Genomic DNA, 14,506 nt, shown 5'->3' on the forward strand with positions numbered 1-14,506 from the left:
CGCTACTGGATCGGGCCGGCGGGGAGAACTCTGAGCCGCCGAGTGCCGGCACCAGCTCCGCTACTGCAGCTAGATGTGCGATCTCTCTCGGACGGAAACACATCGAGCTGAAGTGTATTGCAGCTCACGAACTAGCCAGGCCCGTGCACTGCAATACACGCTGCCGGCCAATCAGAGGCCAGCGGCTTCCGGTCAATCAGAGGCCAGCATGAATTCGGCCGGACAATCAGAGGCTAGCGGCTTCCGGACAATCAGAAGCGGCTGCCGGCCAATCAGAGGCCAGGGCTGCCGGCCAATGAGAAGCCAGTATGACGTCGGCCGGTCAATCAGAGGCCAGCGGCTTCCGGTCAATCAGAGGCCAGCATGAATTCGGCCGGACAATCAGAGGCCAGCATGACGTCGACCGGTCAATCAGAGGCCAGCGTCTGCCGGCCAATCAGAGGCCAGCATGACGTCGACCGGCCAATCAGAGGCCAGCGGCTTCCTTCCAATCAGAGGCCAGCATGAATTCGGCCGGCCAATCAGAGGCTAGTGGCTTCCGGACAATCAGAAGCGGCTGCCGGCAAATCAGAGGCCAGCATGACGTCGGCTGGCCAATCAGAGGCCAGCGGCCGCTGGCCTCTGATTGGCCGGCAGCGTGTACTGCAGCGCGCACGGACCTGGCTAGTACGTGCTCGGCAATACACTTCAGCAAGATGTGCCGACTACAGGAGAGGACGCTGCGCGGGAGAAGAAGGAAGGTGAGGAGGAGGGTTTATTATGTGTTTTTTTTTTTTTTAATATGGGATGCACAATGGCTGGGGGGGAGAGGGAGCATGTATACCAGGACTGAGGGGAGGGCCAGCATATATACCAGGATTGAGGGGAGGGCCAGCATATATACCAGGATTGAGGGGGGGGGCAGCATATATACCAGGATTGAGGGGAGGGCCAGCATATATACCAGGATTGAGGGGAGGGGGGAGCATATATACCAGGATTGAGGGGAGGGGGGAGCATATATACCAGGATTGAGGGGAGGGTGGAGCATATATACCAGGATTGAGGGGAGGGCCAGCATATATACCAGGATTGAGGGGAGGGCCAGCATTTATACCAGGATTGAGGAGAGGGCCAGCATATATACCAGGATTGAGGAGAGGGCCAGCATATATACCAGGATTGAGGAGAGGGCCAGCATATATACCAGGATTGAGGAGAGGGCCAGCATATATACCAGGATTGAAGAGAGGGCCAGCATATATACCAGGATTGAAGAGAGGGCCAGCATATATACCAGGATTGAAGGGAGGGCCAGCATATATGCCAGGATTGAGGGGGGGCAGCATATATACCAGGATTGAGGGGAGGGCCAGCATATATACCAGGATTGAGGGGAGGGCCAGCATATATACCAGGATTGAGGGGAGGGCCAGCATATATACCAGGATTGAAGGGAGGGCCAGCATATATACCAGGATTGAGGGGAGGCCCACCATATATACCAGGATTGAGGGGTGGGCCAGCATATATACCAGGATTGAGGGGAGGGGCAGCATATATACCAGGATTGAGGGGGGGGGCAGCATATATACCAGGATTGAGGGGGGGGGCAGCATATATACCAGGATTGAGGGGAGGGCCAGCATATATACCAGGATTGAGGGGAGGGGGGAGCATATATACCAGGATTGAGGGGAGGGGGGAGCATATATACCAGGATTGAGGGGAGGGGGGAGCATATATACCAGGATTGAGGGGAGGGCCAGCATATATACCAGGATTGAGGGGAGGGCCAGCATTTATACCAGGATTGAGGGGAGGGCCAGCATATATACCAGGATTGAGGGGAGGGCCAGCATATATACCAGGATTGAGGAGAGGGCCAGCATATATACCAGGATTGAGGAGAGGGCCAGCATATATACCAGGATTGAGGAGAGGGCCAGCATATATGCCAGGATTGAGGAGAGGGCCAGCATATATGCCAGGATTGAGGAGAGGGCCAGCATATATACCAGGATTGAAGAGAGGGCCAGCATATATACCAGGATTGAAGGGAGGTCCAGCATATATGCCAGGATTGAGGGGGGGCAGCATATATACCAGGATTGAGGGGAGGGCCAGCATATATACCAGGATTGAGGGGAGGGCCAGCATATATACCAGGATTGAGGGGAGGGCCAGCATATATACCAGGATTGAAGGGAGGGCCAGCATATATACCAGGATTGAGGTGAGGCCCACCATATATACCAGGATTGAGGGGTGGGCCAGCATATATACCAGGATTGAGGGGAGGGGCAGCATATATACCAGGATTGAGGGGAGGGGCAGCATATATACCAGGATTGAGGGGAGGGGCAGCATATATACCAGGATTGAGGGGGGGAGCATATATACCAGGATTGAGGAGAGGGCCAGCATATATACCAGGATTGAGGGGAGGGCCAGCATATATACCAGGATTGAGGGGAGGGCCAGCATATATACCAGGATTGAGGGGAGGGCCAGCATATATACCAGGATTGAGGGGAGGGCCAGCATATACACCAGGATGGGGGTGAGCACATTTTTTATTTCTGCAGTCTCTTACCCCTGCTCCTCTCTGTGGCTGCTCTATGCTGCCCTCGTCTGCTCTTTGTATCAGTTGTTTGTATCAGTAAAACCTCAATATTTAGGATAAATTGCTGTGTTGGCACTTGGCGATAAATAAGTGGGTTTTGGATTGCAGTTTGGGCACTCGGTCTCTAAAAGATTCGCCATCACTGCTTTAAACCAATCAATGTGCAAATATCAAAATTTTTGAGAAAATACAATACATTTGATCAGATGTCAAAAAATATTCCAGAAAAAAAAAATTGTGATCAGAAATCATAAAGAAAAATTAACTCTTTAATACCATTTTTACCAAAAATACATTGTAAAAAAAAGAAGTGTAATTTTCTACAGTACAATATTTATTTCTATTTTTCTCAAAAGAATTTTCATTTTAGGCCCCCCAACAATTGAAAATCAATGTAAAAAGTGTATTTTAATACAATAAAAAAAATCAGGGTAATTGTTCAGTTGTATTGCCAGTTTTACAGCACGACCCGTAGCGATTTACAATCCCACAGGCCGATGAGCTACAATCTTCCTGAGAAAGGATTCATCAATGTATCAGATGCTTTCTTGCATGTTTCTACATGGAGCAATACACATATGTTCCATGTCCCTTCCTCTAAGAAACCTTCAATGAACCCTGATAGGATCTACAGAGAATAGACAAGACGTCCTTTACAGTGTTACACACTTACTCCATACTCAGTCTAATTTCATCATTCATTTTACTTTCTGCTTATAAATGCATTCATTAAAATAATGAATATCTGCATTGAGGACAGTAGAAGAACTAGTTTGTGTTTGTTCATCAAGATGCATTATCTTGGTCTCGTCTTGGCACTGTAACTGTTGGTAGGTAGGCAGAGTACTGGAGAGGTTGCTCCCGTCGTTCAGAGAGTTGCTCCGGTGCGGTGTTCTGTTGGTAGACTGACCGCTTTGTTGGTTTGCTATCAGGTGGTGAATCATATCGGTTATGAGATTGAGTTTATGATCCATTTGAGTTACCTACAAATATATTAAAAAAAATTCAAACAAAGAGAATAGCATAGATACAGACCACACTCCATACACATTTCACACTACCCGTGAGCGCTGCCTGATATTGTAGCTTATCCCTAACCAGATCAATGGGGCGCTGAGTTGCAATACCAGACACACCCCATGGACAAGAGAGGCACAGTTTTGGGGAGAAATAAAGTAGATAGATCCTTTAATGCAATATTGGTTAGCCATTTAGACATTGTTGTTTTATTTGAAAACTAGAGTTGGTGCGATTCGTTTCACAGCACTCGGTCCATCGGCCACGTCAGTAATCTTTGGATGCTGGACAGGAGCCTCAAGACCTGCCTTCTACCTTCCAAGATTCCCTGCTTCTCTTCTGATTAGCTGCATCTTTATGGTTACAGCATGATGCATATGTGACATTGCATCAGGCCGGCTAATCAGTAGAACAGCTGTGGATGCCGGGATGTAGGAGGTGGTTCTCAGGGCTCCGATGCAGCGGTCACAGATTATGGATGTGGCTGATGGACTGGGTCCTGCGAATTGACTCGCACCAACTCTATTGGAAACCTTTGTCAGATTGAACTACTTAATGAACTCAGAAAGAGCTTTCTGTCCACATCCATGAAAGTAGTAGCCAACACTTAAAGGGGTTTTCTACTACTCGGACATCTCCTTCTCCATAAATATATTTTTGCCCTCAGTAAAATAATAACACCTATACTCCCCTCCAGTGTTCCAGCCGTGTCGGCATTGGCTTTCCTTGGGATCACGTGACATTGTTATGTCAAGTGATCCCAAGGACAAGCGACATTCTAAAATATGTAGATCTATATTCTTTCTATTTGAACAAAGGAAATGTTTGATGCCTAAAAGGAGTTTTCATAAGTGATCTCTTGAGCAGCTCAGAGCTGTGCAGTCTCCTTACTTCCTGATTTCTGGCAGGACGGGCTCTTCTCCCTGAGTGATAGCTCTGATGAGCAGCAGAGCTGTAGTATTATTAGGACTATAAAGCTCAGCACAAGTTCTGCTGTAACACATTCAGCCATCAGTGGTTGGTTCTGGAATGTACTCTATCACTATCACTATTTTTACACATAGAGACAACAGGGTATTTGAGCAAGCACGCAGCCACAGACAATGAGAGCCTAGATACTGGGTGCCAGGAATTGTGATTCTACAGGATGGATAAGAGCATCTCGTCAAAAGCCTAAAGGGAGCAGCTAACTGATGTATAGAAATGAATGGGCTGGACAGAGATAACGGTATGTTAGGAGTTAACTTTTCTCCTGGAATGTGACTACTGCACACTCTCTACCAAGGTCTACTAGTGGCTGAACTCCATGGAAATGAGCTTTACACTATGTAAGATAAAAGCTCTCATTGCAGGAGAATGACAGCAGATAGAAAAAGCAAGTCAGTGGCAAACTTGCGTATTTTCATGCTGTTTAACTAATTAAAGCAACTTAGTAATTTGAGAATACCTGTTTATTGACAAAGGTGTTATGAGACTTAATGAGGTTGTCTGGTTTAGAAACCACTTGCACATACTTGGGGCACTATACAGGTTAATAGTGGGGATTCTCCGTTGTAAACCTGAACCCATTTTATGCAGACTAGAGAGCAGTTACATGGAGTCATTCCCACTTTGAAGGTCCCAGGACTTCATTCATTACATAGTCAGCTTATTGATTTCACTGGATACTGTGCAGTACCTCCTGTTTCCTTTGGTGGCAGTGCAGGAGAATTAAATGCTTGTTGCCAGATTTTTCAACAAATGGCTTATCGCTGAGATTGCCAGCAACAGATCATCCTTTAGTCGGCATATTGGGGCCCTTCTAACAAAAAGACATTAACTAATGCAGACATTCCTTTTAAGTACAAAGCATATGCCAGTATACTATCTGCAAAGTAAAAAATAAATACATTCTTAAGTGCTTAAAAGGAACGTGTCCTCTGTTGTTTAACCCCTATCTGCCCTACATGTATAGTGCATGTTGGGTGCGAGTGTGTGGAGTGGACTCTGCAACTCCACCCGCAATATACCTGCAGATTCCAGCTGTGTTATACTGCCGGTATTTGTCTGTAAAAGCCGCTATTAGAGCAGCTCTGGTTGCTGCTGTTAACCCCTTAGATGCTGCAGTAAATCCCTGACCGTGGTAGTTAAGGTGCGATGTCCCAGAGGTTCACCATTTTGGATGCCCATGGGATGTTGCCTTCCACCCCCCTTCACTAAGTGAAAGTGCTGCTTATGGATTTCAGTGGCAACCATGAGCCTGCTGACCGCCCCCATGGCTGCCATGTTGGTACATGAAAAAGTGGGATTGAAACATTGTATATAACCCAAAAATGTTATTAATGAAAACCTCAGCAATTAACAAGCCCTCATAAAGCTCTATCGACCGAATCGCTGAAATATTTTCACCATCAAAATAAAACTATACAAGTTTGATATCTGGTTTTTCAAGTTTGCTCGACATGAAGAATCATGTTCACAGGTCATTTTCACTGCACAATGAAACCTTAGAAACAAAACCCAAAAACAATGAAAAACGCAATCCCATTTAACTTCGCTTGGAATTTTTGTTCCAGTTTTCCAGTATATTGTAGGGTAAAAAAACCAGCCCTCATACAGCTATGTCACACGAAAGGGGAGAAAGAAGGCGAGGAACAAAGAAAAAGCCCAAAAACTAAAACTGTCCATGGTGAGAAGGGATTACATTAAATTTACTTTAAATGTCATTTTTTTTAGATTTTCACTTTTTAACATCACAATCAAAAAAAGCAATCCTGAAGTCTTACAATTTTCACACTGGCCACTAGTCCTAAGAATAGACTCACTGTGAAGGAAGGGTGAGGAGGTGAGCTGTGACTATCATTTATTGTGAATGGTGGCTACTTTATCTGCTTTATATAGAGGTGTCATCTTTCATTGTCATTTTCAGTCATGATAATAAAACTGCTGAAAAATCTTCTGCATACAACAGGAAATATGAAACTAATTTTGGCCAGGGTGATAATTGCAGGATCTGTGGGTGTGTTTTTTTAGTTTAGATGGTTACTATAGTGAAAAAAAATGTAAAAAAAAATAATAAATTTCATGTAAAAAGGTAATTTAAACAATTGGTTATTTTTTGATAACACATTCTCTTTAACTGCTCTTCTCTAATAAGATGGCAATATTGCACCGCTGCAAAAATAGGAAGAAGTAGTTTGTCAATTTTAAAGCAGCTTCTTGGAAACTAATGACTTAGTCATTGATACAACATCCTGACAAAATGACTGTTCACTGTCTGTTTCTGAGAAATGAATTCAAAGGTCACAACCGATATGGCTGCACTTCCTATTATCACTTTTGGAAAGACAGACAGTGGATAATGATTATTTCTATTATATATGATCTACGGTATATTCTGATTTGCTAAAAGTGAGATAAGTGACAAGTCTATTGGAAATAGCAATCCTAAAAGTCAATATCGACCCTTTAACGAGCCTTGTCACATGACTTGGGAGAAAAGCCAAACCAGAATCTCAATTTGCAGCCACGGTGTTTCAGGGTATTGCTCCTCGTCAGTACAAAGCATGAGATCCGATTTGACTGTATGAGAGGCTTCTCACTGGGATCTAAAGGGTCATTTTTCTCCTTGTGGAGATTGACATGCCTGGCATGCCAGTGTATATATAGATACTCGGCACTCAAATATTCATAATGATAATGCAATTCTTTATTTCATAAAGAAATCCCAAAATTCAATGTAACGTTTCAGCCTTATGCAAAAGGCCTTTTTCAAACACTGAGACATAAATGAAACAGATAAAGAAATCAATATTACAAAATTAACACACCACAATAGAATTTTTTATTTTAATTGTTTTATTATAAGAAAATAACATCCTGTTGTATTGTTGAAATCACTGAGATTTATTTAAATATAAAGACATTATTATATAATGTCAAATTAATGTGGGAATTCACTTACTTCATTCAAAATAAATTACAATATGACCAATTACATTTCAATATCTCATATACAGTTGAAACCAGAAGTTTCCATACACTATATAAAAAGACATACAGTATATGCATGTTTCACTCAATATCTGACATGAAATCAGAATAAACCTTTCCTGTTTTAGGTCAATTAGGATTACCATCATTTGTAATATTTGCCAAATGCCAGAATAATGAGAGAGCGAGAATGCAGTAAGTAATAAAAATGCTTAAAACAAAGTCAAAACTTTCCATCCATTTCATTAGTATTTGGTACCATTGTCCTTAAAGTGAATGACTTGGGTGAAACATTTGGGATTTCCTCCCACAAGCTTCTCACAATATAAGGCTATGTGCCCACGTTGCGGAAATGAAGCAGAAAATTTCTGCTTCATTTCCGCATGTCCTCTCCCGGAAAAACGCATGCGGAATTCCACGCGCGTCTAACCTGCGTTTATTGCGCGTTTTCCACATGCGGAATTCCACGCGCGTTTATCCTGCGTTTATCGCGCGTTTTCCACATGCGGAATTCCACGCGCGTTTATCCTGCGTTTATCCTGCGTTTTCCACATGCGGAATTCCACGCGCGTTTATCCAGCGTTTATCCTGCGTTTTCCACATGCGGAATTCCACGCGCGTTTATCCTGCGTTTATCACGCGTTTTCCACATGCGGAATTGCCTTGCGTTTTTTATTGCATTGCAAAGTCAATTCCGCTTGCGGAAACGCAAAATTAATTGACATGCTGTGGATTATTGCGCGCATCAAAAACGCTGCGGAAAAATCCGCAGCATGGGCATAGAACTTGCGGATTCCCCTTGGGGACCATGGGGGACAGATTACCTAGCGTCTCACAAGCGTTTACCCTGAGGAAAGTCCGCAGCATATACGCTTGTAAAACGCTACGTGGGCGCATACTCTTAGGTCGGAATTTGGGCCCATTTCTCCTGACACAACTGGTGTAACTGATCCAGGTTTGTAGGTCGTCTTGCTCGCACCGGCCTTTTCAGCTTTGCCCATACATTTTCAATAGGACTAAGATCAGGGCTTTGTGATGGCCGCTCCAAAACATTGACTTTGTTATCCTTAACCCCTTATTGACCAATAGACGTCTTTTTACTGATCTGCAATATAAGAGACTAGCGTTCCCCGACAGGTGACTATCCTGTAGCTGTCACCTGTACATTATAGCTGACAACTTGCTGCATCAGCCATGATCAGTGTTGGCACAGACCATGGACGTTTAACCCCTTTGATTCTGTTGTCAATAGTGATTATAGAATCTAAATAGTTAACACAGTGTGGGGGCTTCCTTTTAACTTTATCGGCACCTTGATATCTTGATTGTGTGGTCCTGATGTTTGCCTTGGCAGCTCATGGCCAAATAACTACCTTTAAAGTATGCCGGCTATAATTGCCTGTTCAGAAGTTATCAAAATCTAGATTGTAAAAATAAACTTTTTCATTCTTGTCATTCCACTTTCCATTACTTCCTGAAAAGAACCAGAAGGGTTAATGAACTATATGAAAGCAATTTTAAATACGTTGAGGGGTGCAGTGTTTAAAATGGTAACACTTTTGGGTGGTTTCCAACATATAAGACTCGCAGGCTAAGTGCCCACGAAGCAAAAATGCTCCGGATTTTTTCTGTATCTCCCTGGCAGGAAAAATGCATGCGGATTTTACATGCGTTTTTCCCGCCAGGTAGAAGCGTTTGTCAAGCGTTTTTGCATGCATTTTTGCATGCGGGTTGTCAAGCGCTTTTCCAAGCGATTTTAGCATCACTTGGAAAAGTGCTTGACAACTTGGTCACACTATATAAATCCATGCAACCGGCATGGATTTATATAGTGTGACCAAGTTAATAGTTAAAAAAATAATAAAAATGGTAAACAAAAAAAACATTCTACTCACCTTCCGATGGCCCCCGGTCTCCTTCTCCGGTGCGTCCGGTGTCTTGGGCGGCTCGCGATGGTGTAAAAGGACTTTCCATGACGTCATTTAGTCTTGTGACAGGTCAAGCGACCGCCGACATCAGCGGTCACATGACCTGTCACATGACTAAATGACAATAATTAATAAAGACCAAGCTCAACTATTGAAAAAGAAGGGTGCCAGGAATACAACACATGCATCCATGTAGATAAAGATTCCGGCACACCAAATAATATAGAAAAGTCTCATATAGGTGATAAAATAGTAGATGCTTTATTTCTCCAATATCAACTGGTTCAAATCGTGGTCAGTATACAGTTGCCCAACGTTTCAACCCCAACAGGGTTTTCCTCAGGGGCATCAGAAGAGCTTAAAAACCAGAGCATAAACATAAATAAAGACATAAGTGAGATACAATATAGTAGATAATATAATGAGTAATATATACAAAAATAGGTACATGTTGATGGAACAAGACGAGGGGGAAAAAAGGGGGGGGGGGGGAAGGGGGCTAGGGGGAGGAAAAGGAGGGGAAGGGAGAAAAAAGGGAAAGTATTAGGGAGAACAACGGGAGTAAAGAGAAAAGGGAGCGTATACACTCAAAACAAAAGGAGCGGACCGTTGTAAAGTGAAAGAATTTCAAGATACCTAGTTGCTATGTACTGCTTAATATCTGGGAATCTATCCACGTGACTGCAGAGAAGCTCAGGATAAATTACAATAAAGAGAACCAGTCGTTGTTGTCGTAAGGGAAAAATGTCAGCCGGCAATAGTAGCTGTGGATAGACAGCAAAGGGAAAATGAGTCACCAGTATCTAGATATAACCTGTATCAAGCCACGAAAATACTTGCCTTAAGCAATAATAGTGGTAATGGCCGAGGAGGTATGCCTACGGGGTATGGTAAGTGGACCTAAGACCAGAAAAAGTGGGTAAATACCGAAGTCTACATGGGGTCATGATGATCAGCCCAGAAGGCTCTTACCTATGTGCCTCTTGGAAAGTGTATCCTGCCGGTGGTGGTGTGGTGTCAGGAGCGGTGACGGTGTTTAAATAGCGCTGTGTGACTTGCTGCTTCCGGAATGCGATGACGCAACATTCGGTCTCGTGGAACGCAACTTCCGGTTGCGTGGAATGCATGACAGCGCATGCGCGCGACACAATGGATGAGATATAAATAGAGGGAAAAAAACAACAACAGCGCGTGCGCAGGATGCACACTGTGGAGCTGAGTGAACCTAAAGAAAGCCATTAGGAGCTCAGGGAGCGGTAGCTAAAAATTGATAAGGGTAATATAGATGAAGGGGAGGACCATATTGGGGAAATGTTAATGTATGCCTGGGAGAAGGAAAAAATGAATAAACATATACATAAGAGGAGAAAGGCTGGGGAAACATATATAGATAGTATATGATGGTACATGCAGGGAGAAGGGGAAAGACAGGGGGGATGATTGATAAATAGACACACATACATATCCATGTGAGAGGGGAGAGGCAGGGGAAATATATATTATATAGAGTACATGTAATATAGCATCCGCAAAACATTATAAGCAATACAGTGTAACATAGAAAATATTATATAGGGTGACAAAAAGGATATATCCGGTTCATATATGTAGGATCTGTGAAAAAAGTAAAAACATAATATAAGAAATACAGAACAAAGCAATAATAATGGGCAATATGTCATGGTATGTAACAAAAGACCTCTGAACCTTAGGGACAGACTGGTACAGGCCGACATTGGGAGTTTTAACCCAAGGACACACCAGACGACATTATCTACACCACGATTAGGCAATTTCCCGTGCCTAGGCTGCCGCCAATGTTCAAACATCCACAGGTGTGTCTCTAATTAACTCAGATGTTGCCAAAAACCTATTAGAAGCTTCCAAACACATGGCATCATCATATGGGCAGTCGAGAATTGTTTAACCACTTCGCTCTAGAGCCTGTTTTTGCCTTCGTGACCGGGCCAATTTTTTCAATTCTGACCACTGTCACTTTATGAAGTAATTACTCTGGAACGCTTCAACGGATCCCGCTGATTCTGAGAATGTTTTTTCTTGACATATTGTACTTCATGATAGTGGTAAAATTTCTTCGATTTTATTTGTGAAAAAATCGGAAATTTGGCGAAAATTTTGCAATTTTCAAACTTTGAATTTTCATGCCCTTAAATCAGAGAGATACAGTACAGACCAAAAGTTTGGACACACCTTCTCATTTAAAGATTTTTCTGTATTTTCATGACTATGAAAATTGTACATTCACATTGAAGGCATCAAAACTATGAATTAACACATGTGGAATTATATACTTAACAAAAAAGTGTGAAACAACTGAAAATATGTCTTATATTCTAGGTACTTCAAAGTAGTTACCTTTTGCATTGATGACTGCTTTGCACACTCTTGGCATTCTCTTGATGAGCTTCAAGAGGTAGTCACCGGAAATGGTCTTCCAACAATCTTGAAGGAGTTCTCAGAGATGCTTAGCACTTGTTGGCCCTTTTGCCTTCACTCTGCGGTCCAGCTCACCCCAAACCATCTTGATTGAGTTCAGGTCTAGTGACCGTGGAGGCCAGGTCATCTGGAATAGCACCCCATCACTCTCCTTCTTGGTCAAATAGCCCTTACACAGCCTGGAGGTGTGTTTGGGGTCATTGTCCTGTTGAAAACTAAATGATGGTCCAATTAAACGCAAACCGGATGGAATAGTATGCCGCTGCAAGATGCTGTGGTAGCCATGCTGGTTCAGTATGCCTTTAATTTTGAATAAATCCGCAACAGTGTCACCAGCAAAGCACCCCCACACCATCACACCTCCTCCTCCATGCTTCACGGTGGGAACCAGGCATGTAGAGTCCATCCGTTCACCTCTTCTGCGTCGCACAAAGACACGGTGGTTGGAACCAAAGATCTCAAATTTGGACTCATCAGACCAAAGCACAGATTTCCACTGGTCTAATGTCCATTCCTTGTGTTCTTTAGCCCAAACAAGTCTCTTCTGCTTGTTGCCTGTCCTTAGCAGTGGTTTCCTAGCAGCTATTTTACCATGAAGGCCTGCTGCACAAAGTCTCCTCTTAACAGTTGTTGTAGAGATGTGTCTGCTGCTAGAACTCTGTGTGGCATTGACCTGGTCTCTAATCTGAGCTGCTGTTAACCTGCGATTTCTGAGGCTGGTGACTCGGATAAACTTATCCTCAGAAGCGGAGGTGACTCTTGGTCTTCCTTTCCTGGGGCGGTCCTCATGTGAGACAGTTTCTTTGTAGCGCTTGATGGTTTTTGCAACTGCACTTGGGGACACTTTCAAAGTTTGCCCAATTTTTCGGACTGACTGACCTTCATTTCTTAAAGTAATGATGGCCACTTGTTTTTCTTTACTTAGCTGCTTTTTTCTTGCCATAATACAAATTCTAACAGTCTATTTAGAAGGACTATCAGTTGTGTATCCACCTGACTTCTGCACAACACAACTGATGGTCCCAACTCCATTTATAAGGCAAGAAATCCCATTTATTAAACCTGACAGGGCACACCTGTGAAGTGAAAACCATTTCCAGTGACTACCTCTTGAAGCTCATCAAGAGAATGCCAAGAGTGTGCAAAGCAGTCATCAAAGCAAAAGGTGGCTACTTTGAAGAACCTAGAATATAAGACATATTTTCAGTTGTTTCACACTTTTTTCTTAAAAATATAATTCCACATATGTTAATTCATAGTTTTGATGCCTTCAGTGTGAATGTAAAATTTTCAAAGTCATGAAAGTACAGAAAAATCTTTAAATGAGAAGGTGTGTCCAAACTTTTGGTCTGTACTGTATGTCACACAAAATAGTTAATAAATAACATTTCCCACATGTCTACTTTACATCAGCACAATTTTGGAACCAAAATTTTTTTTTGTTAGGGAGCTATAAGGGTTAAAAGTTGACCAGCGATTTCTCATTTTTCTAACAAAATTTACAAAAACATTTTTTTAGGGACCACATCATATTTGAAGTCACTTTGAGGGGTCTTTATGACAGAAAATACCCAAAAGTGACATCATTCTAAAAACTGCACCCCTCAAGGTGCTCAAAACCACATTCAAGAACTTTATTAACCCTTCAGGTGCTTCACAGGAATTTTTGGAATGTGGAAGAAAAAAAATGAACATTTAACTTTTTTCACAAAAATGTTACTTTAGACATATTTTTTTTTATTTTCGTAGGGGTAACAGGAAAAATTGAACCCCAAAATTTTTTGTGCAATTTCTCTTGAGCGCGCTGATACCCCATATGTGAGGGAAAACCACTATTTGGGCGCACTGCAGTGTTCGGAAGGGAAGGAGCGCCATTAGACTTTTTGAATGTAAAATTTGCTTGAATAATTAGTGGACGCCATGTTGCATTTGGGGAGCCCCTGATGTGCCTAAACAGTGGAAACCCTCCACAAGTGACACCATTTTGGAAACTAGACCCCTTAGGGAACTTATCTAGATGTGTGGTGAGCACCTTGCACCCCCAGGTGCTTCACAGAAGTTTATAATATTGAGCCGTAAAAATAAAATGTTCACATTTTTCCCACAAAAAATGTTTTTCTTCCCCTAATTTTGCATTATCATAAGGGTAACGGGAGAAATTGCACCATTAAATTTGCTGTACAATTTCTCCTGAGTATGCTGATACCCCATATGTGGGGGAAAACCACTATTTGGGTACACTGCAGGGTTTGGAAGGGAAGGAGCGCCATTTGACTTTTTGAATGTAAAATTTGTTTGAATAATTAGTGGACGCCATGTTGCATTTGGGGAGCCCCTGATGTGCCTAAACAGTGGAAACCCCCCACAAGTGACACCATTTTGTAAACTAGACCCCTTAGGGAACTTATCTAGATGTGTGGTGAGCACATTGGGAGACATAATAAACAAATCAGTAGCAGGTGAAGAATTGGTTTTATTTATTTTTTACGCTGTTCCTCATGCGGTATAAGTGATGAGATTACTTTAT

The 14,506-nt window shown here is 42.7% G+C and overlaps 1 pseudogene; it reads right to left on the reverse strand.

Moving 5' to 3' along the window:
- Positions 1 to 11,121: 11,121 nt before the first annotated feature.
- LOC141221833 (dynein axonemal heavy chain 12-like) overlaps positions 11,122 to 14,506 on the reverse strand; it is a 63,834-nt pseudogene continuing 60,449 nt past the window's right edge.

Source organism: Phyllobates terribilis, unplaced genomic scaffold, assembly GCF_046119375.1.
Source record: "Phyllobates terribilis strain yellow unplaced genomic scaffold, ASM4611937v1 Scaffold_338__1_contigs__length_2061084, whole genome shotgun sequence".
NCBI lineage: Eukaryota > Metazoa > Chordata > Amphibia > Anura > Dendrobatidae > Phyllobates > Phyllobates terribilis.